The 27741-nt window shown below is 43.7% G+C and overlaps 1 protein-coding gene across 1 annotated transcript in view; it reads right to left on the bottom strand.

The window, feature by feature from the left end:
- Positions 1–27741, bottom strand: part of foxp2 (forkhead box P2) — a 920115-nt gene that overhangs the window by 518588 nt on the left and 373786 nt on the right. The gene's annotated exons all lie outside the window — the stretch shown is intronic.

The following is a 27741-nucleotide window of genomic DNA, read 5'->3' as shown; positions in this document are numbered from 1 at the left end:
ATTTAATATTATGTGAGAGAGGCAGAGGGGTCACAAACCAGGGTTTTAAATTGAAATTTTAAGTAAGGAAACTTTAAAGGGACGATAAATGCATTCACTACAATAAACTGGGCGAAGCTGTTGTTGGGTAAACTAACAGTGTGAAGTATTCAAAAAAGTATTTGGCTTAATATAAAATACCATGCAGTACACACCCCTAAAAGGCACAGGCTCCATTTATGTTGTTAAGCAACCACGGTCAACAAATAAGATAAGCGGCTGTATCAAGCTTCAAGAAAAGATTCACAAGTGTAAGTTAAAGTGGAAATCCAGCCTCAGAGGCAGATACAGCACAGATTCAGCAGAATGGTGGCAGGGCTTAAAGGGTTAATATTTGGGGGCATATCGTATAGACAAGAGTTTAGAAGGTTGTGACGTGATCTAATCGAGATGTTTAAATAATAAAGGATTTGATAGGGTAAATACAGGAAACCTACTTCTCTGGTGGGGGAACACAGAATAATGGAGCATAATCTGAAAATTAGTGCTAGAGCAGTCAGGAGTGAGATAGGGAACCACTCACACAAAGGATACTGGAAGTCTGAAACGTTTCACCAGAAAAAGCAGTGGATGCTGAGACAATTCATTTTTCCCAAACCCAAGTTGAATAGTTTTTTGGTAGATAAGTGTATCAAGGAACATGGAGAAAAAGGTGGCTAAACCATCGTTGAGGTACAGGTCAGCCATGATATAATAGAATGGCAGAACAGACTGAGAGGCTGAATTGTCTTTGTTTATGCTCATATACATATATTCCACATTGTGTAAAGTTATGAATGAAACAAGTTTAGTAAAAGAATTTAGCAACAAAGATCTAGAGCCTGGATAAAGCAAAGCTGCAGTTATCTGAGCAGGCAGCGAAGGAGTTTGGGGTGAAGTTTGTACACCAGGCCTCAATATTAGTTCACTCATGATGGGCGGAACCTGCGCCTCCCACCATAGGTTTCGTGGCGAGATGAGAAAGTAGGAGTAATTCCCGCTGTGGAGCAGGGTGGGCTTTTACACACAATCATATGCACCCAATATCATTAGTTATGCATGCACACGTTCTACGGCGAATCTCATGGCAGGGCGGGCAGGAAGTCAGGTGTCCCGCCGCCATGTCCAGGCACCATTTTTGAAAGGTACCTGGACAGCCTTTCATTAACAGGAAGAAGGAAAAGATCGAAAGGCAGCAAGCCACGGCCCTCCAATTCAGAGACGCATCACTCTTTAACAAGGGTGATGACTGCCACATGCGAGAAGCCTCCCCCTCACACTATATTCAGCTTGTCTCCATCGCCCTCAAGGCTGAATGGATAGACCTCGTGAAAATGGAAAGGCTAATCACATGATGCCTTGTCAGGCAGGTCCATTCCCCTGGGAGGATGGAGGTTTTCAGTCACAACTTGGCTGCCATTCACCTGCATGCCCCTTGTAGGTATACACCTCCCTCCTTTCCCCCATTCTTCACTAACTCTGCCTGGAGTGAATGGCAATGGCTCAGAGTTAATAGCAGCTCTGCATCTCAGCAAATGAGAAAGCTCTGATACATTATTCACATATTTATTAGGATTTTCCTTTAGTTGTCCAATTATGCTGACCTTGAACTCTGAGCAGACCCTCCACCCAGCAATGATTTGGCAGCTGGGCATCGAGGGCGTTGCCTTGGACTGGAGCTGGCTCTGTCTCAGGATGATGCGTGATTCATTTCAAACTGTCTCCACCACCTTTTACCCTCCCTAGGATCCCAACATCAACTCAACTGATCCCTCTCTCTGAAGCGCTCTGACTCCACCCATCTCCCCCTTCCCCTTCATGCCTTCCTTACCTCCTCACTCCATCCAGACCCTATCCCTTGTTCTGATCCAGACTTCCCCCACTCCCTCTTCCCCTCTGCCCCCTCTCATCTTCTCCTCTGGGCCCCCACCTTTGTGTCTTCCACGCGCACTATACCTGAAGCCAGCTCCAGTGCCGCAATCAGCTTCGACTCCAGGTAAGAGCTTTAAAATTCTCCCTCGCCAGGTGCACGCCACGAATGTCCAGTCTGGTTACAGAACAGCGTGACTTTCCACTTGCGGGGCGGAAGATTTGACAGGGGTGTACGATCCTGGTCTGTTAGGCTTTTAATGAACGTGCATGAGATACAATATGGGGGTTCCTGCTGAATTTCAGTGGGAGACCTGACCTGCCATCATCACCACCATGACCATAGGGAGGGATCAATTCCGACCTGAATTTCAGACGTTGGGAAGCAGATCTTTCACTCCTTGCCATATCTTCCGCACCCCCTCTGCCCACTACAAATCCCACTAATGGCGGGGGCGGAGGGGTCAGGGTTCCATCCAATCAGTAGGTGAAAAAGGGGAAAAGACGTCCCAGCCCACTGCATAGGAGTCCGTTTCTGTTTTTAAGGCGTTGATTCTTCTGTTACGTGCCTTGGTGAATGTCCCTGTCCATGAAAGGCAGATCACATCACAAACGTATTTAAGTCAGGCTCCCACAGTGCAATTGGTAGCCTGATTTAAATGTAAAAGTTGTCGTATGGGTTTACCCTCAGCTCAGGAAACACAGCAGTGAAAAGGTGAAAACTGTGCAATCCTAGCATTTCACAACTCCTCCTACCACTACCACCAAAAAAAGTCCCAATCTCTAGCTCTTTCCCTCTTCCCAATTGCCAGGGATTGTCCAAAAGGTCAATGCCTAATGGGCAGGAAACTGAAGAAAAAATTATAATGATATCCTGCCATTCATTTCAGAATTACCTCTGCGCCCTCACCTTTACTATGTTTCCCCTGCATTCCCACACTCCCTTGCATTATTTCAGCTAATATTAGGGTTGAAGTCTCTGATCCTTTCATTTGGCCGCTTTAAAAGTGCCCATGCTAATACTCCAGGTGCAAGTGGAGCACATGTTTAAAAGACGTTGGTTTCCCCCTGTAAGCAATCATAGAACCTCAATTGCCACCAGAAAGTATGAAATTTAAAAATAGAATTTTAGTATTTCTTCAGTTCAGTGGTCCCAAATACGTAGCAACATGGTGTCACAGCAATATTCCAACTATTTCATCCGCTGCGGAGGCAGTTGCCCAAGTTCCAATTGTTGCCTCTCTGAAATATGCCTACCTTAAGATCTCAGACAAGATCATGGATGAATCCATAGGGCAAATTCAAGTTCTCTATGCAATAATCTTACCCAAGAACTTACAGAAAGTTTTATTTAATTTTTTATACAGAAGGGAATATGAGGCTTAAGAGCTTTGGGCCTTGGCAACTGAAGGCATGGCCACCAATGGCAATTAAAATTGGGAATGTCCAAGAGTCTGGAGTTAGAGAAGTGCAATTATCTTGAAAGGCTGAGGGACTGGAGGAGATTACAGAGGTAAGGAAGGGCAAGGCCACGGAGGGATTTGAAAACAAGGATGAAAATTTTAAAATAATGACATTGCCTGACTGGGAGCCAATGTAGATCAGTGAACACAGGAGTGATAGGAGAGAACGGGACTTGATGTGAGTTAAGGCAAGGGTTTTGGATGATCTCACATTTACAGAGGGTAGAATGCGGAGACCAGGCAAGAGCATGTTTAAATAGAAGTAACAAGGACATGAATGAGGGTGTCAGCAACAGATAACCATTTTGCATATGAGCAGTTATGCTGGCTCATATTCTTGCATCCACGCATGCATATTGCCTAGCAGCATTGAACAGCAGTCATGAGTAGGAATTCCACCTAACCTTTTCCCCTCCCTACCCTAGGAGCCCGATATAGCACCACAATACTGCACTGGCTCAAATCAGTGAATACAGACCAGCAATTGAACCTGGGATCTTCTGATCTGTATTTCTTTGTATCACAGTAAATCCCTTTACCAACTTCATCATGACAATGCTATGATCTGATTGTTCTGTCTTGAACAATGCTCATTGATAATTAAGGAGTGTCTCAATTTCATCAGTCTAGCTATAGTGAAAAGCCAGTGAAAAGCCACAGCTTCCGGGCAGACTGTAACCTACAATCCTAGGTACATATTTGCAGTTAACTAACAGCTATAAAAGGAAAACACAACAAACTTTTCATTCCTAAATCTCAGTTATTATAACAAACTGAAAGATAATTCTGTTCAAATCATTTTTCAAACTACACCCAACCTGATTGATGAGTCTGTCTGTTGAAGTGATACTTATTTTAATTCTGCTAATCTACAAATTCCAAATTTTTAATACTATGTTATGCCGATTCCCCATTGTATGCAATAAATCATTTCAAAATTGGTCTTAGAATGAAATTCTAAAAATTGTTGAATGTGGCATGGCGTCCACAAGAGTTTGAAAACCCCTGATCTAAAATAAATGATTCCTGGCTCTATGGAGGCGCAGGTCAACTTAAGCTGAATTTGAAACATACTATTTTTTTGAAACATGCATTGATGAAGAGCTAGTCAGCATTTTATCCTTCATGAATATTCCCTTTTTTATTGAAGATTTCAGTGAATTGCTTTTTGCTTAGAAATTAAATCAACATTTAGGCAAATATGCAATTTTCTTTCTTCAAATGAGTATATTTTACCAGAGGTCTTAAATTGGTAGGTTCTTAGATTACTAATGGCTCAAAACATAATTGCACCATACAGTGGAAACAATCTTGATTGTCAAGGAAATCAAAAGTATGGGGGTAGGAAGGAAAGTGGAGTTGAGGCCACGATCAGATCAGCTATGATCTTATTAAATGGTGGAGTAGACACAAGGGGCTGAATGGCTCCTAATTCACATGTTTGTATGCCAGTAACTTGCAGTGTCCAAAGAAAGGTTGGCACCCAGGAGGCCACATTTGATTAGGCCTGTTAGCAGGCACAAGGATTGCTATACACAATGACCCTGCATACATTCCAGGTGTGGCAGGCAGCAAAAGCTTGCTCAATCATCAACATAGTTGCAGCATACAGCCCAATGTGAATCATGGTGTTCTCTGACTGCACACTCAGAACGGTGAGTGCATGGCAAGCATGAAATAAAGCTAGCCTGCACTTCTTAAAGGTAGTCTCCCCATCTTAAAGGGGAGGTACGTTCAGGCTACAGCAGCCGGTAGAAGAGTATCAAAAAGGCTTTGTTGAAAGAAAGATGTCTAGTAATGTAACAACAGGCCAGAAGTAATGTAACAACAGGCCACTCACAGCTTCTACATACTCCCAGCTATTCAGCTTTGGTAGGCATAGCACCCAAACACATTGCAACACACTCACTGAACATTCTTCCCTCTTTCTTGCAAAACAAGGTTACTCATAACTGCAGGGAAACAACAGAGAACTGACAGTGAAAAGCATGCCTGCACCTCCCGAATCCTTTGGAGGAGACGGTGCTCCAAATTATAGGGCCAGCAGTGACTTAAGCCATTGTATTCAGTGTCGCCAAAAACATATCAGGATGACAGCATGCACTTCTCAAATCCCAATTCACCTTCATCTGTTATCTGGCAAGACATAAAAGCTGGAGATGGTGTGAACATTGACCTTATGCTTTCCATCTTACCCTTCCCCTTCCCTGGTGCCAAACCTCCCCTTTTGCATTTTTCCTTACAAATATCAAAGATTTGCTGCCTGGCCAGCCAGTGCAGCAGGAGGGCCTAAGTAACAGTAGAACTCTGCTGAAGAACAATTCTGAACAAGTCATACAGGCTCAAACCTTAACTCTGTTTCTCTTTCCACAGATGCTGCTAGACCTGCTGAGCTTTTCCAGCATTTTTTGATTTTTCTTCAAAGTGGTATTATGTCCATCAAGCTGCATCATGCTTTGAGTGCAAACACCTTAATAATGAGACAGAATAGCAACAAAGAAGAAAAGGAAGTAAATCCTGCACTCCAGATCCCACTACCTTGTGAGATGTCCTGCCCCAAGTTTCCAAAGATCCATGAGTCAAGAATCGGCCTGTTCAGTCAAAGAAGATCCATGGTAGAAACTCGCGACCCTGAATAGATATCATCCTTGAATCGGCAGACAGCTGATGACAATGGTCCAATCCAACGCACTAAGTTTCTTAACAATTTCTACTAACAATGTTTTGATTTTCATCCTATAGCATGAAAATTCAGGAAAATAAATCTTCCTTCTCCTATTACAGTACTAGAAATTGGATATTGCAAATGAAAGTCAGATTCCTGCAGTGATCCACCTTCTCTCAATGTAGGGCACCTGGACCTTCCTTTGGATACTCCTTCTGTACCTCAGTGTTTAATGTTGCATACCATCAGCCACTAACACAAACTAATTTAGTTTACCCTATAGAACATTAGGACAGTCAAATTAGTGTGATGAATATTTTGTTCAGAAAATAAGGTGTAATGTACCTAGATATTAATTCTAATTTATAGTCAAAGATGTTAAATGTTACAAACCAGGACAGGTGGGAGATGAATAAACATAATTTAGGTCTTGATCAATAGGATATGCTAGCCTAAAAGTAACAGCAAACACTGTGCTAAAGAGAACAGTACAAGCTTAGCAAGCACACAAGCTACACAAAACAATCTTGGAATTTTCACTGAATTATTGCAATTCTTGGTTTGGACAAAATTTGGATTGTCTTGGTTGGCAAACAGCAGTGCATCAAGGTATTAAAAACATCAGGAGTCATTTTCACCTTCACCACTTGCATAGTGAAAAAGGCAGATCACCCACTTGCCTGACCCCAATTTTCATTCACAGTGAAATCAATGGAAATGAACATCAGTCACGTTCCATAATGGGCAGGTGATCCACTCACCAGTTTACTGCCCAAACAGTGAAGGTGAAAATAATCCTCGTTATATGGTGGCCTACTAAATTGGTTCATCAATGTACTGCATCACAAAATAATAAGACATATACTTTCAATTCTTCTCATAGCAAGTTCTCAATTTCAGGTAATCTGGGCGAGCTGCTAAGGGAGAAGGAAGTAAAATCACGAGTTACTTGATAAAGTGGGAACAAAACAGTAAAAAAGAATGGGAAGGAAGGGTTAATAGTTTTAAAATATGACAGTTTTCATGCTTCCTGTTTCTATTGCCAGGAATTTATCTTCCTTTTGTTGGGATTATACAAAAATAAGATACACATTTCCTTAAATACATAAGCAAAAGGTGAACTAAAATTGCTAAAAGACAATTCATATTTTGTTTGAAACAATATTTTGAGTTGGAAGCAGTTTATCAACAAAACTCTGATGTATTGGATGGATGTGATAATTAGATTAATGACTGATTTCTAATGTATCAGTGTGCATTCAAATATTGTCTTACAAAGCAAGCAGTGAAAAAGAATTTAGACTCAATCCAATTATTAAATTCTTACTTAAAATGTGGCAGGAACATTAGAACAGGTTGCTGTGTGGCATGGCATGGGCTTGACAAACAATGCTGTATTGTAAAATTTACATTCCTTGAAGCTCAACCTGTTGGAATTAATAATAATCTCAATTTAGCAGCATAGTGATGATACCATACGCCTATCTGATTTCTAACTTATTCTTTGTTACAAAAGGATGTTGAAGGATCTCATTGCATTAATTCCACAACATTAGTAAGTATTTGAATTATCCAGGATAGGAATGGCCCAGAAATCTACCATGCCGTCTCAAGTAGAAAATGCGCATATACTGTTGTATGTGCAACATTTACTGAGTAGGGCCACACTATGTCAACCAAAAGGCAACCAAGTTGCACGCTGTTGCACGCAGTTACTATTACTGTTACTGTTCATGGCAACAGCGGCAACAACTACAAAGCATACTTTAAGTATTTTGTAGTACTTCTGCAAATATCTGTTCCCCTAAAAGTTTGCTCTACATCTTTATATTAGTACAATATAGGAACAAAATTTAAACAGTTGTGGACCCACAAGCATTATAAAGATAATAATGTACAACATAACTTGACAGAAGTTTTTATTTGAACAGTTTTAGTAATTATTTCCCGTGAGAAGCTAATGGAGGATGTATAATTTTGAGAAGAAGATACAGCATGCGTTTTTGGGTCATTTTTACTCATTGCACTAATGACTTGAGTTTGTTTTCAGGTCTGTGGAATGAAAAGACTCTATTCAATTATGCAGTCATCTCTCCTGTCTAGAATGCAATTAATATTTTGACACTGAAAATAAACTAAAATAAAATTAACTAAATCAGCAGGGTGACCCTGTTTTATTACTGATGAATAAAACATCATTTTTGCATTATAACTCCCACAGCTGAGTACCATGAGAAGGGCATTTTGTGGGGGAAGCCTTTTTTGTCAATATGTTGGTGGCTGAAGGGAGGTCTTAAGCAATATGTTAGCTGAGAAAGAAAGCTCCTCTTTTCTATGCAAAAAATACTGCTTCTTGTATAAAGGGGGGCCATATGGGATGTGAATCTGAGGGATATCAGCAAAAGATGTTTGGGAACCTCAACTCGATGATGTTCTTGGTTATTCCATGGTCCTCATTGCATTCCTGCTGCTCACATGTGGTGACATAGGTTTTCCCCTAGTAGCATCCTCCAACACTAACAAATGAATGGGAATGTAGGGGTGATGTTTGCGTGAAATTGAATGAAGGTGTTGTGGCAGCTGCCAGTGAAACTGGCACAGATTTGTGTTATCCTTCTGAAATGATTACATACCACTTCAACATTAGAGTGGAAGGCTTTCTTGTTCACCTAAGCTGCTGGCTTATTGTCTCTTGTCCTGATAGTTATACAATGCAGTCTAATATGCCCTAAACATGAGGGAAGCCTGCTATTACTACTTCCCTGAGTTCTCTCATTTGGCTGTTGGCATCCATCAAGAAGGTCACTTCCTGGTTTGTTCAGACAAGGAGGAACTGACAACCTGTTTGATGCAGCTATACACTGCAGGTGGGAATAAATAGGTGATATCCTCTATAGCAGCAAGAAAGGTGAGTGGCAAAAAAGTTAAGGGTGCTACTGTCTTTGACAACAAGCAAAGCATGTTTTTTGTCCAATAGGCTCTGCCTCTCTACCTCTCCGCCCTTAAGATGTTGTTTAAAACTTAGCTCTTTGACTAAGCTTTTGGTTATCTGTCCTAATATTTCCTTATGTGACTCAGTGTCAGATTAAATCTGGTAACATTGTGAAATGCTTTGGGATGTTTACTATGCTAAGGCTCCTTTTCAAATGAAAGTTGTTGTTGTTGCTGCAACAGGTTACATGGTTGTAGTGATTATGGTTTTATTTAGTGCCTAATGTATTTTTAAGGATAATAATTGTTAGGAGAGATCTGTAGTAACCAATAAGAGAGTGGTGCGAGCTATCTCAGCAGTCAGTGTAGAGATGGAGTTGGAGTTGAAAGCACACGTGTGGCTGCTGCTGAGTACATTGTAAATAAACTTAATGTTGCCACCCAAGAAGTGTCTGCAGATCAACTCTATTACTAATAGTACAATTCAGCCACCCTACAACAAACTGGCGATGAGGATAAAATAGGATTGAACAGAAGAAATCAAGTTAAAAAGAAATCGACACTGTACCTCACCCAGTAATTGTAAGTAGCAGGCTCCGTTAGAATTGAAGAAGTTATCCACTTTCAAAATGCCACAATTTGGTAGAATTGATCATTTTGAAACTGCCACTGACCATTGGTCTCAATACATAGAACATCTTACGTTCTTTTTTCAAGCTAACGAGCTTATGGGGGAAGAAGAGGTGAGAGATCCTCTTGAGAACTTGTGGTAGCAAAACATAGTTTGATTCGAAGTTTGACGGCACCCAGTGCCCCAGATTCAAAATATTTCGGCAAACTGGTGGACCAACTCAACCTCAGCCCTCAGACATGATGCAGAGGTTCAGGTTTAATTCGTGAAAGAGAGTCCTGGGTGAGACAATTGCATGCTATGTGGCAAATTTGAAGCAGCTAATAGAACATTGTGAGATCGGTATGACTCTGAACAACATGCTTAGAGATAGTTTAGTGTGTGGTGTGAAATAGGACACTATTCAGAAAAGATTATTGTCCGAAGTGAATCTGGATTTCAAGAAGGCGCTTGAGATAACACTGGCCATGGAATGTGCAGTAACAGATTCAAAAGCAACACAGGGTGCACAAAATGGTGCCGTCCTCCATAGCGGGCAGGAAACCTAAGTCAAAAGTGGCGCAAGAAAGCAAGACTCTGCAGAGGAGCGAAAAACAGACCCCGCTAGCTGAAGAATAAAGAAAAATAACTTAGCAGCAAAATTGAAGAATAATTTTAATAGATGTGGAAACATTCTTTTAGCAATTGGCAGTTTAAAACAAATTGAATGCTACTATTGTCATAGAAATGGACATATGATGAGGCAATACAAGGAAAGATTCAAGCAGGCTTGTAAACAAAAATAGAAGCCCAATGAAATATATAGGGGAGAATTTTCTCATGACGGGTGGACTGTGTGGGAGTGGCCATGATCTGGGTCTGCGCCGCCATTTTACGCGCGCTGGTCAATTAAGGCCCGCCCAGCATAGTTCACGACTCCCGTGCATAGTGGGAGTGGGCAGGCAGCGGCGGGCACGTTCAGACCGCCAGGCCCAAGGGCTACCCGGCAGCCTGTATAAATGAAGGCCTGGCAGCCTTGGATAGGCTGCTCACAATGGCTGGGAGAAGGGCACAGAGAGGGGCAATGTGCATGACGCAAGTCCAGAGGGTAGGCCATCGGGGCAGTGTGCCCCTTGTTTTTCCAATGAGTGCCTAGCTGCCCTCCTGGAGGAGGTGTCAATGCAGCAGGAGGTCCTTCGTCCGACCGGTGGGAGGTGGAGACCCCCCCCACCTGACCAAATACGTATGGGAGGAGGTGGCCAAGAGTGTTAGCTTTCGTGGATGTAGTGCGGTACACATGGGTCCAGTGCCGCAAAAGATTCAATGATCTCCTGCGTTCAGGAAGGGCAAGTACCATGTTGCCTCACACTTTCCCTCCAACCTGGCCACCCCCCGCCCCCCCATTGACAACTCTGAGTACAGTAACAGCACTGAATCCCTCATGGCATGAATCCCTCACTGGGTGTGACAGCAGAGATTGCCCATGCCCAGTTCACCGAGAGGGTTGAGCATGTGTTCTGCATCCGCAGCATGTGTGACACTGACACCCAGAGTATAGAATGGGGTTGAAAGTCAAGAGTCTGCACCTAGTTAGAGTGCTGGAACTACGAAGCATGTCGAAGTCAGGGTGCTAACATGCTGGGGGGGGAGCTTCCAGTTGGCGGGGCATCAATCCAATCCATCTACTGGTCTTTGTACTCCATGTGCTTGTGCCTCCTAGCTTAGCAAAGTGACATCTTGTGGTGCCACATGTGAAAGAGGCAGCAATTTGGCAATGGGGGGGGGAGGGGTGCAGGGGGTGTCAACCCTGGCTAGTGTGGGTGTGTGTGTGGCAGCAATGCCCACTCTGGCTGGGTTAGCAGGGATGCAATGCGAATCCAGGTACGGGCTGGAATAATCAATGCTCCTCTCTCCTTTTCAGGAAAAGACTGTACACAATTCTGCAGAGCGGATGCGGACTGGCAGAGGCCAGGCCCAGTTGGCCATCCTAACGGCTTTCGAGCAGTAGGCCATGGATCTGGAGAGGTGCCATGCCCCTAGGTCTACCGGTGGCAGTGAAGCCGGTATACCACAGGGAGGTATGTTTGGTGAGCACTCAGGTCACCATGTGTGTCCCAAAAGCCATGGCACTGCTGAATGCTCAGTGATTGAAGTTAGCAACATAGATTGACCATTGATTATTTGAAGGATGAGCGCATGCAAGTTCACATTGTCTGCACTGTAACTAATCAAATGTCCTTGTTCTTACTTTCAGCATCACCGGAGCAGGGCCGAGTAAAGGAGACAGAGGGCCTAACTCTCACCCCTGAAGCTCCAGGACAAATCCACTCCCCAGCGTCACACCATCTCAGCCAGGCATGCACCAGCGCAGATACTAGCACCTCGGTGGGAATACTTCTTCGGCTAGTGTCCCGGGGCACGGCGGTGAGGACACTTCACACTCGCTTAAGGTGTTGGCAGAGACAGAGAGTGCCCATGGCGCCAGCAGTTGGAGGACTGCTGGAGACCAGGTACATGCTCAGTCGGTGGCTGATGATGTGCCTCTGGAGGTATCCGTGAGACAGCAAATGTTGGAAGTGCAGCAGGGTATACAGGAGGATCTGGCAGAGAATATGAGGCATGGCATGGTGCCTGTACTGGAGGAGTCCACACAGAGCATCACCGATGCAATGAGCCTCATGGCTGAGCACCATGCTACCTCCATGGAGAGAGTGGTGACTCTCATGGAGAGGCTCCTCCAGGAGAACAATCAGGGCATCCTGAGGTTGTGCTCAGACCTGCAAGCCCTCGCAGCGGCATTGGCCTCAGCTGGTCAGTGCCAGTGTGGGAGATGGTCTGGGCACCAAGTACCCCAGCTCATTGGCCATCCATCTACGGTGAGCAGGGAGGTCCGAAGTGACTTCACGTGGCACAGCAGCTGCCTGTCATCTCCACAGGCTCCTATCAGGGCACTCTGGATGACAGTGGCAGCTCCTCCGCCCCTTGACCAGAGACCTTGGCATCCAATGAGGCTGTGGCGACTCGGGAGAAGCCAACTGTGGAACTGGCTGCTCCCTCTGAAGCAAGGTCATCAAGTATTCCATGGGCTAGAGGACATCCGCCAAGGTCATTGAGGCCAACAGACAGCACAGTGAGTAGGCTATCTCAGATGCCAGTGCCAGTGAGGGGATAGCACATAGACATAGCACCCAAAAGCATAAATTTAAGGCACCTTAGGCACACCACGGGTTTCTCACTGGTGCTTTTTTGTCGGCCCATAGTACTCTGTGGAATACTTGGTGTGATGTCCAACATCGTTTTTGTTTTGCTTTATGAAGTCACATTTGTTCACTCAATAAATTTTGACATGTTGCCATGCCTGCAAGTGGACGGGAAGCCATGATGTTATGAGTGAGTTGTTTGACATTGAGCTTTATTGACAAGGGCCATGGTTAATGTTAGTATCCAGGCCGATTTAGCACTCAGGTATCGAGTACGGAGCCTGTAGCCTTGGCGTGAGTTAAAGGTCCATCTGTGGTGGGCTAGCCAAAGGTTCTTTAGATTAAAGCCTCCCAGGTGTCCCTGCCTCCCTGGAGTATTCCTGGGTCAGCATCTACCCCCTCAGCATTCTCCTGTACAGGCTCATCCTAGGACTCACTGCTGGACTCATCGTGTTCATCCGGAGCAACTGCGTCTACCTCTCCCTCATCCACTGCGTCACCCCTTTTCAGTGCCAGACTGTGGAGAGCGCATTATCAGCGACACACAATCTTAGGGGGGGGGGGGAGGGTGTGGGGTGCGGGGAGGTGGTGGTGGTGGTGGTGGTGTTGCAGTGCGTCCCCTGAGTGGTCCGGGCATCAGAAGCCATCTTGAGAAGACCAATGGTTCTCTCCACCACAGCCCTTGTGGAGACATGTCTCCTATTGTACTGCTGCTCGGCCTCTATTTCTGGATGGTGGAGAGGTGTCATGAGCCACCTTTTGAGGGGATAGCACGTCACCCAGCAGCCATCAATCCAGCCGGGCTGAAGCACTGAAGAGCCTTGGCACCTGGGAGAGTCTCAGGATGTAGGCATCGTGGAAGTTGCCCGGGTACTTTGCACAAGCTTGTGGAATCAGCATCCTATGGTCACACACTATCTGCACGTTCATGGAGTGGAAGCCCTTCCTGTTGACAAAGGCACCAGGCTCACTTGCTGGCACCTTGATGGTCACATGTGTGCAGTCGAATGCACCCTGGACGCGGTAGAAGCCAGCAATCGCCGTGAAGTCTCTGGCTCGCTGTGTCTGGCTTGCCTCGTCTCAGCAGTAGTGGATGAATGTCAATGCATGCCTGAATAGTGCATCCGTCATCTGCTTGACACAAATGTGGACAGCTGATTGGGAGACTCCGCAAAGATCACCCACTGACCCCTGGAAAGAGCTGGAGGCACAGAATTTGAGGGCAGCTGTGTCCTTTAGAACCACTGACATGGGGTGCACACCCACACAGTTTGTGGCGATCTCAGGGCCTATCATCTGACTGATGGAAGTGACTGTCTCTCTTGGACCTCAGACATATTGAGGTAGCTGCATCACCACCTGTATATCCTGGCAGCAGATTACCAGATAATGGCATAGCATTTACGAGTGCTGAGTTTCAACGGTTTATCAGCCTCAATGGTATCACTCATGTGAAAACTGCGCCACACCATCCTTCCTCAAACGGACTGGCCAAAAGGGTGGTTCAAAAGTTCAAGACAGGCATGAGAAAGGTAACTGGTGATTCCTTGACAACCAAGTTAGCACAATTTCTGTTTCATTACAGGACTGTCCCTCACACAACAACAGTTGTCACACCTGCAGAGTTATTGTTGAAATGCCGTCTCTGTACATGGTTGAGCTTAATAATGCCAAATTTAGAGGGAAAGGTGGAAAGGAATCAGAGTCAGAGAAGCCAGAAAACTAGACACAATTGGCATAGTTGCAAGAGGAAATTTACCATGGGAGAGGCAGTATAAGTGAAAAACTTCAGAGAAGGACCAAAGTGGTTACCAGATGAAATAATTGTGGTGACTGGACCTCTATCTTACCATGTGGCGGTGGACGGCCGGATCATCTGTAAACATATGGACCATTTAAGGAAGAGAGAGTCGAATCACCCAAGATTTGGTTTCACCAGTGATCACGACCGGGTCTGTGTTTCCTGTTGAGGATACTCAACCCAGGACTGACATGTCTGATGTTCCTGTAAGAGTTGAGGATACAGAACTGCAAGTGCCCATCAAAGTACCTGATGTTCAGGCAACTCTGGGAAAGGAGATTCTTGACAAAGAATCTGAAGTTGTCAAGCGGCAACGTTCCACATGCATCGGGAAACCACCGGAAATACTGAACTTGTAAATTCCTTACCCAGTGTAAACATTATGTTGTCTTGAAAAATATGTACTTGTAAATATAATATATATAGTTGACCTAAAGGGGGAGGGATGTATTAATTATGGTTTATTTAGTGTGTAATGTATCTTTAAGAATGCTACTTGTTAGGAGAGATCACATGATCTGCAGTAACCAATAGGAAAGTAGCATGGACTATCTCAGCAGTCAGTGTAGAGATGGAGTTGGATTTGAAAATATGCGTGTAGTTGCTGCTGAGTATATTGAAAAGAAACTTAATGTTTCCACCTAAGAAGTGTCTGCTGATCAACTCTATCATTAATAGCACTCGGCCACCCAACAACAATGGTTCAGCCGCAGCTTGTCTGAAGAAGCAAATCTTCCATCTGTCCTGTACCTCAGAAATAGAAACTCTTGACCTATGGACTTACCTACCTGCCTCACCTGCTGTCTAATAGTCCCAGCTGCTGCTCCTCCTCATTCTTCAGGTTGCTGCTACTGCTCCTATTTCTTCAACTGTTCAGCAATCATCCAAAGCAGTGAAGAAAATGCAGCACTCATAAGCATCAAGTGCTTAATGAAGGTAGGGAAAGGAAACAAGTCTTTATAATAAAAGTAAGTATGTAGTGCTCTGGAATATCTTTTCTATTCCTCTTACTATCTTATATACCACCTCTCATACCCTATTTTTCAAGACTGAAGAGTGTATTCTTTCTAACTTCTACTCACGAGTCAATTCTATGACACTAAGGCAGGGATGAGGAACCTTTTTCTTATCACCGACCAGTGACAAAATCAGTCACAGACCACACACAAAAACCAACTTTATTTAATTTCTTCAGAGCGAATACAGAAATGTTCAACTCACCTGCTGTTTTAATGCAATTGCGGAATTTGATTACACTGTTAAATATTATCATAGTAATTTAGCTGACGCTTTTATTCAAAGCAAATTTGTTACGATGATAATAAATGCTATTTTGAAGGCACTATTTTCATAGGTCTATATTTTTAGAAATCTTACTGCGGGCCAGATGAAATTGAGTAATGGGCCAGATCCAGCTCACCGTTCGTAGGTTCCTTACCCCTGCACTAAGAAGTAGCCTTGTCTCACTAGTTGCAAAGCTTGGATGTTTCTCTTGTGCTTCAATGATACGAAATGAACACAGTGCTCAAGGTGCAGCCTGAGCAGAGTATTAAATAGGTTCACACGATAGCTTCAGACTAATACTTTCCTAATTTGGCAATATAGCTTAGCACTGTTTGCTTTATTGATTGCTGCTTTGCAATAGCTGAACAGAGTAAGTACTGCATCTACTATCACTCCCAGATCTTGTTCAGTCTATTCCCTACCCAGTTCAACATCATTCACTGAATAAATATGTTATCCTTTTTTTGAATGTGTATATGTATTGAATTTCATCTGCCGTAGGTTTACCCATTTTCCAATTTTGTCTAGGGCCTTCTGTATAATTCCTTTGCTATTTCATCAAATTTGACTCACCCTGTGATTAGTATTAGTACTTTTAGCAACTTATTAATTTAGAGAATATACAGGAGTAATTTTAAATGCAGCAAGGCAGAAAACCAGCAATATAACCAGCCCAATTTTCCTTTCCAATGACTTCAACATGCAGCAATCCAATACCGGCAGTTCCACAATACATGGTTGACCTTTAATGCCCTCAGGGAGAAAGACATGGGAAGTAAATGTGGCCTTGTCAGCACCACCCACATCATGAGAACAAAATGTAATAATGCTGGAGGCCTCAGTTATTGATCCTTTTACTGTGCCCAGACCTTGAATACTCGTTCTTCCACAATTGAAATTTTAGGGTCAAGATTCCAGATCCTTTACTGTTCAACTCGCTTTGGGAGTGACAATAACAGATTTATTTCAAAACCTCATAGATGTCCACTTTTCTATATGTTCACACAGATACCCTCTACTAGTAGCGCAGCACAAGTGCAGGAGGCTGACACATATGTCAGCAATAATTTATAACATCATGTGGCCCTGCAAAATGCAACAAGTGCTATCTCAGAAAGCACTAAGCAAGAAGCGTACAGCATCAGAGTCCCCAGTTACTGATGCAGGTCCCTCAGGGTGAGTCAGATATACAGAGAACGTCCATTCTGCTTCCCCTGTGGTTTCACAGTGCTGCAGCCACTGATATTCCTTCAAGTAGGGGAGCACTTGCTGGAGGGGCACATCAAAATCAAGTTTGTGACACACAAGGGCCAAATGTGGTAGCAAAAATGATAAAACCGTGCACATATCAAAGCTAATTCACTATTACTGTATCTTGCATATAGTCTTTTTTTCATTATGTGGGGGATGGTGCCAGTTGTCCAAAAACCACACACATTATAGAAGAGTAAATTTAACAAGGCCCCATGCTATGGCAGAAAAATTATAGGTACACTGTGAGATTTTTCATTACACACAGGCTGCATGCAAGATTGGACTTTGAAAAATTCACCCTATAGGACACAGAAAAGTATAAACAGGGACAAGGAGTTTCCTGATTCTCCAGTGTTTCGCAACTTTTCCTCTTTATCAGAGTTGCTGGTTTGAACTCCTGTAAAAGTCACCTTTCAATGTGCTTCTGTGGTTAAGGAGTGCTGCACTAGTTACTCATTGACAACCTCTAACAAGCTGTCATGAGTTTGGAATGTTAACTTGCTTTAATGTTGATTGAAGAAGCAAACCACATACGTTGAACTAAGATCAATTTGGCTTATTGGTTTAAATTGCCAATGGCTACATAATAGTAAATAATGAGCATTTCCTGTAATCTGATTTTATAGTGTCAATGTCTCGTTTTGGTCTTATTACGAACATATTACTTTGGAAAATTATTAATTGGAGCTTGGACCTCAGTAGACAGAAAGATAGATCTAAAATTTCAATAGTGCTGATTTTCAGGCATGAGCATCATGATGCCCAGTTACCCCATCCCTAATCGAGGTGATTCAGGCAGTACGCAAACTTCATGCTGCTTCTCATTACAATTACTATGACATGCAGTCCAGGACTACAGGTGTTGCTGCCTGGTTGCATCTGCAGCAATGAGCCCAGGTCTGTGCATGGCTTGTATGAGTTAAATCCAGCCTGCACCTCTGGGAGGTGCATTCTGGCTGCAGCAGGTAGTGGAACAGTCTCCCCAAGTGCTTCTCACAAGGAAGAAAGTGTAGTAATGAAGCAGTAGGCCAGTTTCTTTGATGCAGTGCTAGAGGTCTTAGTCCAGGAGATGGAAAGGAGGAATGATATGATGTTTTCATAGTGAGTTAGGAGGTCCTCAAGACATTACAAAGAAAATAAGGACCAATAGCCATGGGGTCAATTTAAAGAGTGTGGCCCAAGGACCAGGCTGCAGTGCCACAAAATGTTCAATGGCTTCACATGAGTGGTGAAGATTAGTGAATATATTTTCTAATATCATCTCCCTCCATTGTACCACCAACCTCATACACTGTTCTATGCATCACACCCCCATTTTCTACCTATCAGCGACTTCTAGTTATCAGGACTAACATTCATATGCTCCGCCTTACCCTCACATCCACAACCTGCAGCTTTCACAAACTTCAGATTATTCAGCTATGACAGTCAGATCACCAAACACATTGCAACATACTCACTGACATTGTTCCCTCCATCTTGTGGGACAAGGTTGCGCGCAACAGGTCAGAGCAGCAGGGGACAGGCAGGTATGCATCTTCCAAGCTCCTTGAAGGAGATGATGCTGCATTGGGTCGACCATGATGGAAGCTATGCAACCAACATCACTGAGAACACCAGGATGATGCTATGTTCCTGCCTTATGCACCTGCATATCAAATCTCAAATTTACCATTATCCCGCATCCTGGCACATGAAGCACAAACTGCAGATGGTATGACCATGGAGATCTTGCATTCCACCCAATCCATCCTCTCACCCCAACCCTTCCCTCCTGCATTACTAATTTCAGGTACCTAAGTTGTGGCCAGCCACTGCAGTCTCACCACGAAGGTGCATGCACAAGAAGCACTGTCATTTGATCCGATACTCACAGCCACTAGCTCGAAGACAGGCACTGCACTTTTTATTTAGAGGCAAGTATAGAGGTGGGATCAGCACATTTTGAATCAAGCGGGCTGCAGCCAGGTTGGGGGAGAAATAGTTTGTGCTGCTAGTTCACCAGGGGCGAGGTAATGGACATGTTCTGCTGCAGAGGACTTATGAGGACTTTGATCAGGCGACGTACAGGAACAGGTTGATGGACATACACACTGAGATGGTAGGTGCCTTGGTAAGCCTCTTATCACTTACTATCAAGGAGTATGGAGAGGTCTGGCTTCAACTCAGCGCAGGGCTGCAATGCAGAGCTTGGAGTCCATCAATTTCCCCTGTGGAAACAGTGACCAATTCTACTTGAGTGCCCAGCTATGATGTGGCATCTGGTAGCCGATATCTCAGCTTTCACTGCAGCACAGAAAGAAGACACCTAATGTCTAGGCAATGCAATGGAAGCCCAGGCTGAGGTCATGAGCTCCATGGCTGTTGTCATGCAGGCTCAGACTGCTGTCACCATGACTGAAGATACCAGTGTTCAATGGGACAGTCTCTGTCAGTTAGTCTCTGCACCAGCAGTTTACCAGTATTGCTGAGGCACCACCCCAGGGGAGTGGCAGTTGTTCTATGGTACAGGGACACTTCTTTTCTCTCAGAAAGACAGCACTCATGCTCTCACCACTGTCTCTTCTGTTCATGCCTCTCAACCAGCCAGCCAGCCCAGACTGCTGCCCACCCATGCTGAGGTGGTGCAGTGCAAAGTCAAACTCTCGGGGCCCAGAGGTTGTCCTGCCTTCTCCCCCAATGAAAGTCAGCAGCTTTCTACTTGCTAGGCCAAAACCATGGGGGTAGCACTGTGTGAGGCTGGGCAAATACACCATAGGACAGGCACTAAAGGAATGCATAGGGTGAATAGTTCAGTTTAGTATGTGTTTTTGTTAAGTGTTGTTGGATAAATATGGGATTTATTTTTTGTGGTGTCTTTTATTTCAGGATTTTGGCCAGTTGTAGAGGGTTGGAAAGATGGGGAATTGTGAAACAAAGGCGATGTGGGGATATTTTATGGGGACCCAGAGTCTGAGAGAGCCAATTGAAGCAATGGGTACCTCTTCCTTTCCTCCTTTTATTAAAGGTGCTCGTTGAAGGCCTGGTAGCAAGGTCCTCATGAACATAAAAACATACGAAAAAGGAGCAGGAATAAGTCATATGGATCTTTGAAACTGATTCGTGCCATTCAGTAAGATTATGACTGATCTGATTTCGACTTCAGCTCCATTTTCCTGCCTGTTCCCCTTAATCCTTTACTTCCCTTTAGTTGAAGAATCTGTCTACGTCAATGTTGAACATATTCAATGATGCAGCCTCTACTGCTCTCTGGGGTAGAGAATCTTAAAGATTCATCACTTTTTGAGAGAAGAAATTTCCCTTAATCTCAAAGAGTGAGGTTGTGTATAATACAACAGATTACCATGAATTTGGACACACTGTGACAAGTATTGTAGGGCTACCCCAGAGCAGACCACTTGGCAGAACCAATGTTTTAGAAGGCCTACAATTTGTTCCTCAACACTCCTAGTGCCAGCGTGGCTTTCCTTATAAACATGCTATCCAAGTATGGTGGGGTGCTGGAGAGAAGTTCTACATCACATGTAGAGAGGGTGCCTCTTGTCACCAAGCATCTACCCTCTGGTTAGTCATTGTGGCTTGAATATGTTGAGAATGGCTGGCTGGTGCAGGATAAAAGCACTATGACCAGGATGATGGGAGTCAACCAACATGGTGCGCTATGCATTGTCCTTTTGTGGTTCCTATACACATTCCCATTGAGGTACAGCATTTGCATGCAGTTCATTGCTCCTTGCATCAATGGAACCCCTACAAACTAGACAAAGCCCACATACTGCCTCCACCTGTTTCTCTCCTTTTAGAGAGAGGACAACAAAGTCCCTTCTCCTTCCACATAGGGCCTCTGAGATGGTCCTATTGCAGTAATGCATGATGAACTGTGGGATGTTGGCAACGCCATCCTGAAGCATAGAAATTGAGGGCATTGGTGATCTTGAGGGCTACTAGCAAAGGCTGGTTAAGGTTGATTGGCTAAATTGACTAAGAGGTATGAAGGTAAGCATTAATGGGAAACATTTAAATAAACTATTAAAAATGTTCAACGAAAATACATTCCATTATAAAACAAAAAATTCAGCGAGGAGGATCAATAGCATAATAGACAAGTTAAGGATAGTACTATGTTTTAAAAAAATAAGCTTATACTGTTGTGAAGAATAGTGGTAAGTCTGAAGATTGATAGAGTTTTAGAAACCAGCAAAGGGTGACAAAAAGTTGATTAAAAAAAGGAAAAATATAAAGGAAAGAGCAATCTAGCTAGGAATATAAAAACAGATTATAAGCGGTTTTACAAATACATAAAGGGGAGGATACTAGTGAATGATGGTCCCTCAGAGGCAAGCATATGATAAATCATCATGGGGAATGAGGAAAGGGCAGATACAGTGAACTAGTATTTTGTGTCTGTCTTTACAATAGAAGACAGAAATTACGTATCAGAAATAGAGGGTAACCAAGGGACTAACAAGAGTGTGGAACTTAATTAATATCAGAGAAAAAGTATTGGAGAAACTTAAGGAAGTAAAAGCCAATAAATCCCCAGGCCTTGATGGCCTACATTCGAGGGTTCTAAAAGTAGTAACTGTAGAGGTAGTGGATGCACAGCTTATGAAAGAATGCTGAAAAGTTAAGATGAGAATAGAAAATGGCATTGAACTAGAGCATAATGTTTCTACAATCACCAAAACTTAGAAGGCTGTAGCTTTTGTCAGTCTGTCACTCTTTGAATAAGGCTATATTTGGCAAAGGTATGCAAGAACACTGATAGTAGACATACTCTTCAATTTTCCTTAATCCATGTGAGGGGAGTGTTTTATCACAACTCTCACAAATATGCAAATATGGTGTGCACTTTAACAAGATTTTTCACCTTTGAACCTGAAGCTTTCACCTTAGAATCTAATTGGGTTCATTGGTCAATTGTATCAAAACATTGCAACAGTGACTACGCTTCAAAATTACTTCATTGGTTGTAAAGTACCTTGTGACATCCATGAGGTCATAAAAGCTGCTACGTAAATAAAGGTATTTCTATCTTTGTTTGGTTCAAAAAGGAGCAAGATCCCAGCAAACTTTAATAGACTGCTGCCCAACTTCTCCAAAACTTCTTCCCAATTCCGTTGGGCTCCAGGACCCTCTCACTAGATCTTTCTCCCACTTCTTGATCTTCTCACAGTGCTCACAAACTCCTATATCAAATTCCCAGTATTTCCTGATCTCACGTTGTTCCTAGTGTTTCCATATCCCAAGAGCTCACTTCCCAAAGCTCTCAGATTCGAGGATACCTCGCCCAGTGATGCTATTTCCAATTAAATGTTCCAGCAGTTGTTTCATGCCACTCAAAAGACAAAAGTGCTAGCCATGCTGGCAGTTCCTTCAGTCACCTGTTTGATACATGTGTAACCCAGTGTGTCAGTTTATACTATGGTGCTGGCCAGGAATAAGCCAAAGACAGAATAGTAGAGTACATTAATGTCTTGGCAAACACCAAGATGGGAAATCCCAGCAATTGCTGGTGGAGAAGGGGTGGCAATTGTCCTTGATCACTGGTAGACAGATAGACACTGGTGTGCTAATATGTTCCAGTGACTTTATTTCCCAAGAGTGCTTCCTTTTGTCCATACCACCTCAACCATGAAGTTCTGTATTTGAAGCAATTAACAAACAAAATTTGAGAACTAACACATTACGATCCCAATAGAGACCAATAGTGTTTAAAATGAAATCTGAACTTCCAGTGACTGACTAGAAGGATCACATGACAAGATTTCAAGTTTTAACGCTTTTACTGTATCAAAATTGTTAGGGAATAGGGAAGTAAGTTATATCGGTATTTACAGGTGTTCGGAATGAGTTTCAGTTTGGTTTGTATTTCTGTATCAGCGTGTTAAGAAAAGGTCAAGCTGAGTTTTAGTTTCACTTTGAAAAGGTTCCTGCATTTCTAATATGAGGTTACTACTGTAAGAGAAGTTAAGCAAACAAAAGAGTAGAAAAACTGGGCTGTTGCCTAGCACCAACGGACCAGAGAGGCAGGTCCCTCCCACAGACACACACGCACACACACACACACACACACATGTAGAAGAAACTAGAGACTGTAGGTTTTTAGTTCAGTTTTGAAGGCAGCTGCCAGGCAGAAACAGCCTGGAAGGGGCAGATGGCCAGGTCCAACGTAAAGTTGGGTTGAAAATAACTGCCAGGGAGGCTTGAACAAAGGGGACCCTTAGCAAGTCCCAAGGTAAAGAAGAAAATCCCCAAGAATCCAGGGGAGTGGAACAGAAGAAAGTCCTAGGCAGACGTTCTAGTCAAAGGAAGGACAGAAACCTGGAAAAAGTCCTGTTAAGTGAAGTTAAGAGTGAGGATCAGAGAAAGGCTTCCAAGTTCCAAGCTTAAAGAGATAAAGGCTTATGAGAAGTAAGAAGATCCAAAGAGGCAACTGAAGGTCTGTGAGGCAGTGGTGTACTGTTGGCAGCTGAGTCGGTGAGAGTGAGTGTGTGGAAGAAAGCTTGAATGCGTGTGGTGACCCAGGGGAGAGGAACATTGGAAGGAGAGTTTGAAACCCTGGAGGGGCACCCTTGCGGAAGGCATTTACTTTTGAAAATTTATTCACAGGATGTGGGCTAGTCTAGGCCAGCATTTATTGCCCATCCCTAATTGCCCTTGTTCAGAGGGCATTTAAGAGTCAACCACATTGGTTTGGAGTCACAGGTAAGCCAGCCAGACAGCAGATTTCCTTCTCTAAAGGACATTAGTGAACCGGATGGGTTTTTATGACAATCTGCCGATAGTTTCACGGTCATCATTAGGCTTCAGACTTTTAATTCTGTAGCGGTGACAGGCTCAGTGTGCAAACTCAGGCGGGCAGACAGACATATTTGTAAAGATATAGTTGTGGGTGAAGGAGTATTGTAATATATTTGATCTTTACTTGTTTAATAAATGTCTTATACTTTCGTTAAAAGTTCATTAGCTGACTCTGGTGACTCTGCTCAGTAGCTCCTCTCCATGTAACTAAACAAACAAATAAAACTTAGGATCTATCAAGCTTCCAACCTAGGGTCAAGGCTTGTCCAGTGGTAACCTCAGCTGGGGATCATAACAAACTAAAAGCAGCACTGACTAAACATTATTTCAGTCAGCAACTTATACTCTAAACTACAGAAAAGATCCCCAATTTAACTTGTACAATGACCGAAAATTCCCCCTACCAAGCTGTATTTTACTCTAGTTCTTAAGTGGACACTTAGGCCAAAATCTTCGGGTCAGCAAGCGGGGCCAGGCCCCGCTTGCCAATGGGTAAGATGACACATGATGACGTTGGGCATGTGCCCAACGTCACCACGCGTCATTCCGATTTTCAGTTCGGCAGGCGTGCACTGGAGTTGGCTGCGTGCCCGCCAAACTGTCAAAGGCCTATCAAGGCCACTTAAATATCAATTAAAATGATTAACTGAGCTGACCATCCAACCTTAAGGTTGGGGGGCAGGCGAAGAGCCCAGGTGGTCTTCGCATTTATCATGAAACCTCATCCATGGGCAGGATGAAATCTCATGAAGTGTTTAGAAATTGAATAAAAGTTTTCATTAAAGTTCATTTACATGTCCCAGCTCATTTGACACTGTCACACTAAGGGAGATGTCTTAAAAATTTTTCTTTTTCATTATTTAAATTATTGATAACGAAACTAATCTGCCTGAGGCAGCTCTGTGCTTCAGGGAGATTTCTGCGCCCATTCACATGCATGCGCGAAAAAGCGCAGGCCCCAACTCAGTCTACTACCGCTCCCCGCCCCCCCCCCCCCCCCCCCCCCCCGTCCGCACAGGGAGCGCTCAGCGCTTCTGAGTGCACGTCACGCTGCGTGGGCTTTAATTGGTAGCCCACGCCCACTCCCATTCAGCAGCCCCCACACCCCACCCCACCAACGGGGAGAAAAATCTCCCCTTAATTCTCCAGGAACCAGTCCAAGGCCATTCTCAGCTCCTTTTTCATTTTCCAGTCAAATAACTTCCACTCCTTGAGTTGAATTTCACAGTGAATTGGAGATTCCTCCCTCTATCCAAAGCTAGGAAAATATTCCAACTTCGCTTAAACCCTCTCAGACTTGATCTCTTCAATTTGAGCGCTAGCTCCCTGCATGGTGAATAATTGAGACTGGCTGCCTCAACCTCTCTGCTCCACAATCTCTCTCTCAGATTCTTGCAGACTGTGAAGTTCAATGATATTTTTAGAAAAAACGGCAACCTGATCCTACAATGGCTTCTTAACAACCTTTCCCCTCTCAAAGCCCATGCCCATGGCAACATAAATCGCATGGACTTTGTATCCAGGTAAAAATGCTAATTAGCTATCCATTAGACCCCCAGTTCCATTCCAGCTCGGAATTAAATGGACAATTTAAAGTATAATTGTTTATAAAACCTGACATTCCTAGCACCTCCTAGGATTTGGAGGTTAAGACGCATATTTTTACTCCTGGATTGGGAGCGGACAGACGGGATATTTCCTGGCTCCCTGAACCCAACCTTGGAAAAAGAGGCCCAGAAGGTCAGATTTTCATGGGCTGGATTAAAAGTCGGGCCTGCCAACCCCAGAACAGTTGCAGACCTGGGCTGGACAAAAGGTCTGCCTCTGTGTTCCGGCACTGGATTGAAGTTATTTTAAAAAACGATAAAAACAAAAATTAGCCCTCTAGTCCTCACCCCGCGCAACACAACACCATGCCCATTCATGCCAACATATGTCCCTCTATCCACACCTCTGTAGCCCTCATACCCCTATGCTACCCTATGCCCCTCTACCCACCCCTCCATGGCTCCTCACACCACCATGCCAACCCATGCCCCCACTCATTCCCATAGCTTTTTATAGCCCCTCTGCCAACTTAGTGCCAACCCATGCCCCCCACACTTTGCCCTTACCCCATCCATATCAACTCACCTCCACCATGGGCAAAAGTCAGGAGCCATGCTGACGTTCACAGAATCATAGAATTGTTACAGTGCGGAAGGAGGCCATTAAGTCACCGTGTCTGCACCAGCTCTCCAAATGAGCATAATGACTTAATGTCATTCTTCGGCCTTTTCCTCGTACCCTTACTCACTATTTCTATTCAAATAATAATCCAATGCCCTCTTGAATGCTTCCGCCACACTTCCAGGCAGTGCATTCCAGACTCAAACTGCTCACTGTGTGAAAAAAAATTTTCTCACATCACATTTGCTTCATTTGAAAATCATTTTAAATCTGTGCCCTCTCATTCTCAATCCTTTTACGATCAGGAACAGTTTCTCCCTATCTACTCTGTCCAGCTCCCTCGTGATTTTGAACACCTCTACCAAATCTCCTCTTAGCCTTCTCATCTCCACGGAGAACAGTCCCAACCCCTCCAATCTATCTTCATAACTGAAATTTCTCATGCCTGGAACTGTTCACATCCGTCCTAAATTGTGGCCCACAGAACTGTACGCAATACTCGAGCTGAAGTCTAATTAATGCCTTGTATAAGTTCAGCATAACCTCCTTGCTCTTGTAATCTATGCCCTTATTAATAAAGCCCAGGATACTGTATGCTTTATTAACTGCTCTCTCCACCTGTCCTGCCACCTTCACTGATCTATGCACATATACACCCAGGTCCCTCTGCTCCTGCACCCTTTTAAGAACTGTACCCCTTACTTTATATATTCTCTCTCCATGTTCTTCCTACCAAAGTGTATCACCTCATACTTCTCTGCATTGAATTTCACCTGCCACCTTATCAGCCCACTCCACCAACTTGTCTATGTCCTTTTGAAGTTCTACACAGTTTACAATGCTTCCAAGTGTTGTATCATCCGCAAACTTTGAAGTTGTCATAATTTTTCTCACAAGCCTGTTGTGTGGCACTGTATTGAATGCCTTTTGAAAGCCTATGTACACCATGCCAACCACATTACCCTCATCAACCTCTCTGTTACCTCTTCAAAAAACTCCAGCAAGTTAGTCAAATATGATTTCCCCTTTAGAAATTGATGCTGGTTCTTCCTAATCAACCCACATTATTCCATGTGACTACTAATTCTATCCTGAATAATTGTTTCTAGAAACTTCTCCAGCACTGAAGTTAAACTGACTGATCTGTATGCTAGCCTTACGTTACAACCTTTTTTGAACAAGGGTGTAATGTTTGCAATTCTCCAGTTCTCTGGCACCTTCCCCGAGTCTGGGGAAGATTGAAAGATTACGGCCAGTGCCCCTGCAATTTCCATTCTCTCTTTCTTCATTATTCTTGGATGCATCCCCGTGCCTTGTCAACTTTTAAGTACCGACAGATTATCCACCACTTCCTCCTTATCAATTTTGAATGCCTCAAGTGACAGAGTTTCCTCCTCTGTCACTGGCTTCAGTAGCATCTGCTTTTTTGGTAAAGACAGACACAAACTATTCAATTAACACCTCAGCCATGCCCCCGCTCCATGTGTAAATCCCCTTTTTGGTCCCTAATCAGCTGTACTCCTCCTTTTACCAGCCTTTTACTATTTTTGTGCCTATAGAAGACTTCGGGATTCCTCTTTATATTGGCTGCCAGTCTTTTCTCATAATCCCTCTTTGTTTCTCTTATTTGCTTTTTCATTCCCTTCACATAAAATGTGATTATTGATGATGTC

The sequence above is a fragment of the Carcharodon carcharias genome, chromosome 21, assembly GCF_017639515.1.
Source record: "Carcharodon carcharias isolate sCarCar2 chromosome 21, sCarCar2.pri, whole genome shotgun sequence".
In the NCBI taxonomy this organism is placed as follows: Eukaryota; Metazoa; Chordata; class Chondrichthyes; order Lamniformes; family Lamnidae; genus Carcharodon; species Carcharodon carcharias.
Note: the sequence above shows the minus strand (reverse complement) of the source record. Positions and strands in the feature narration are given on the sequence as shown.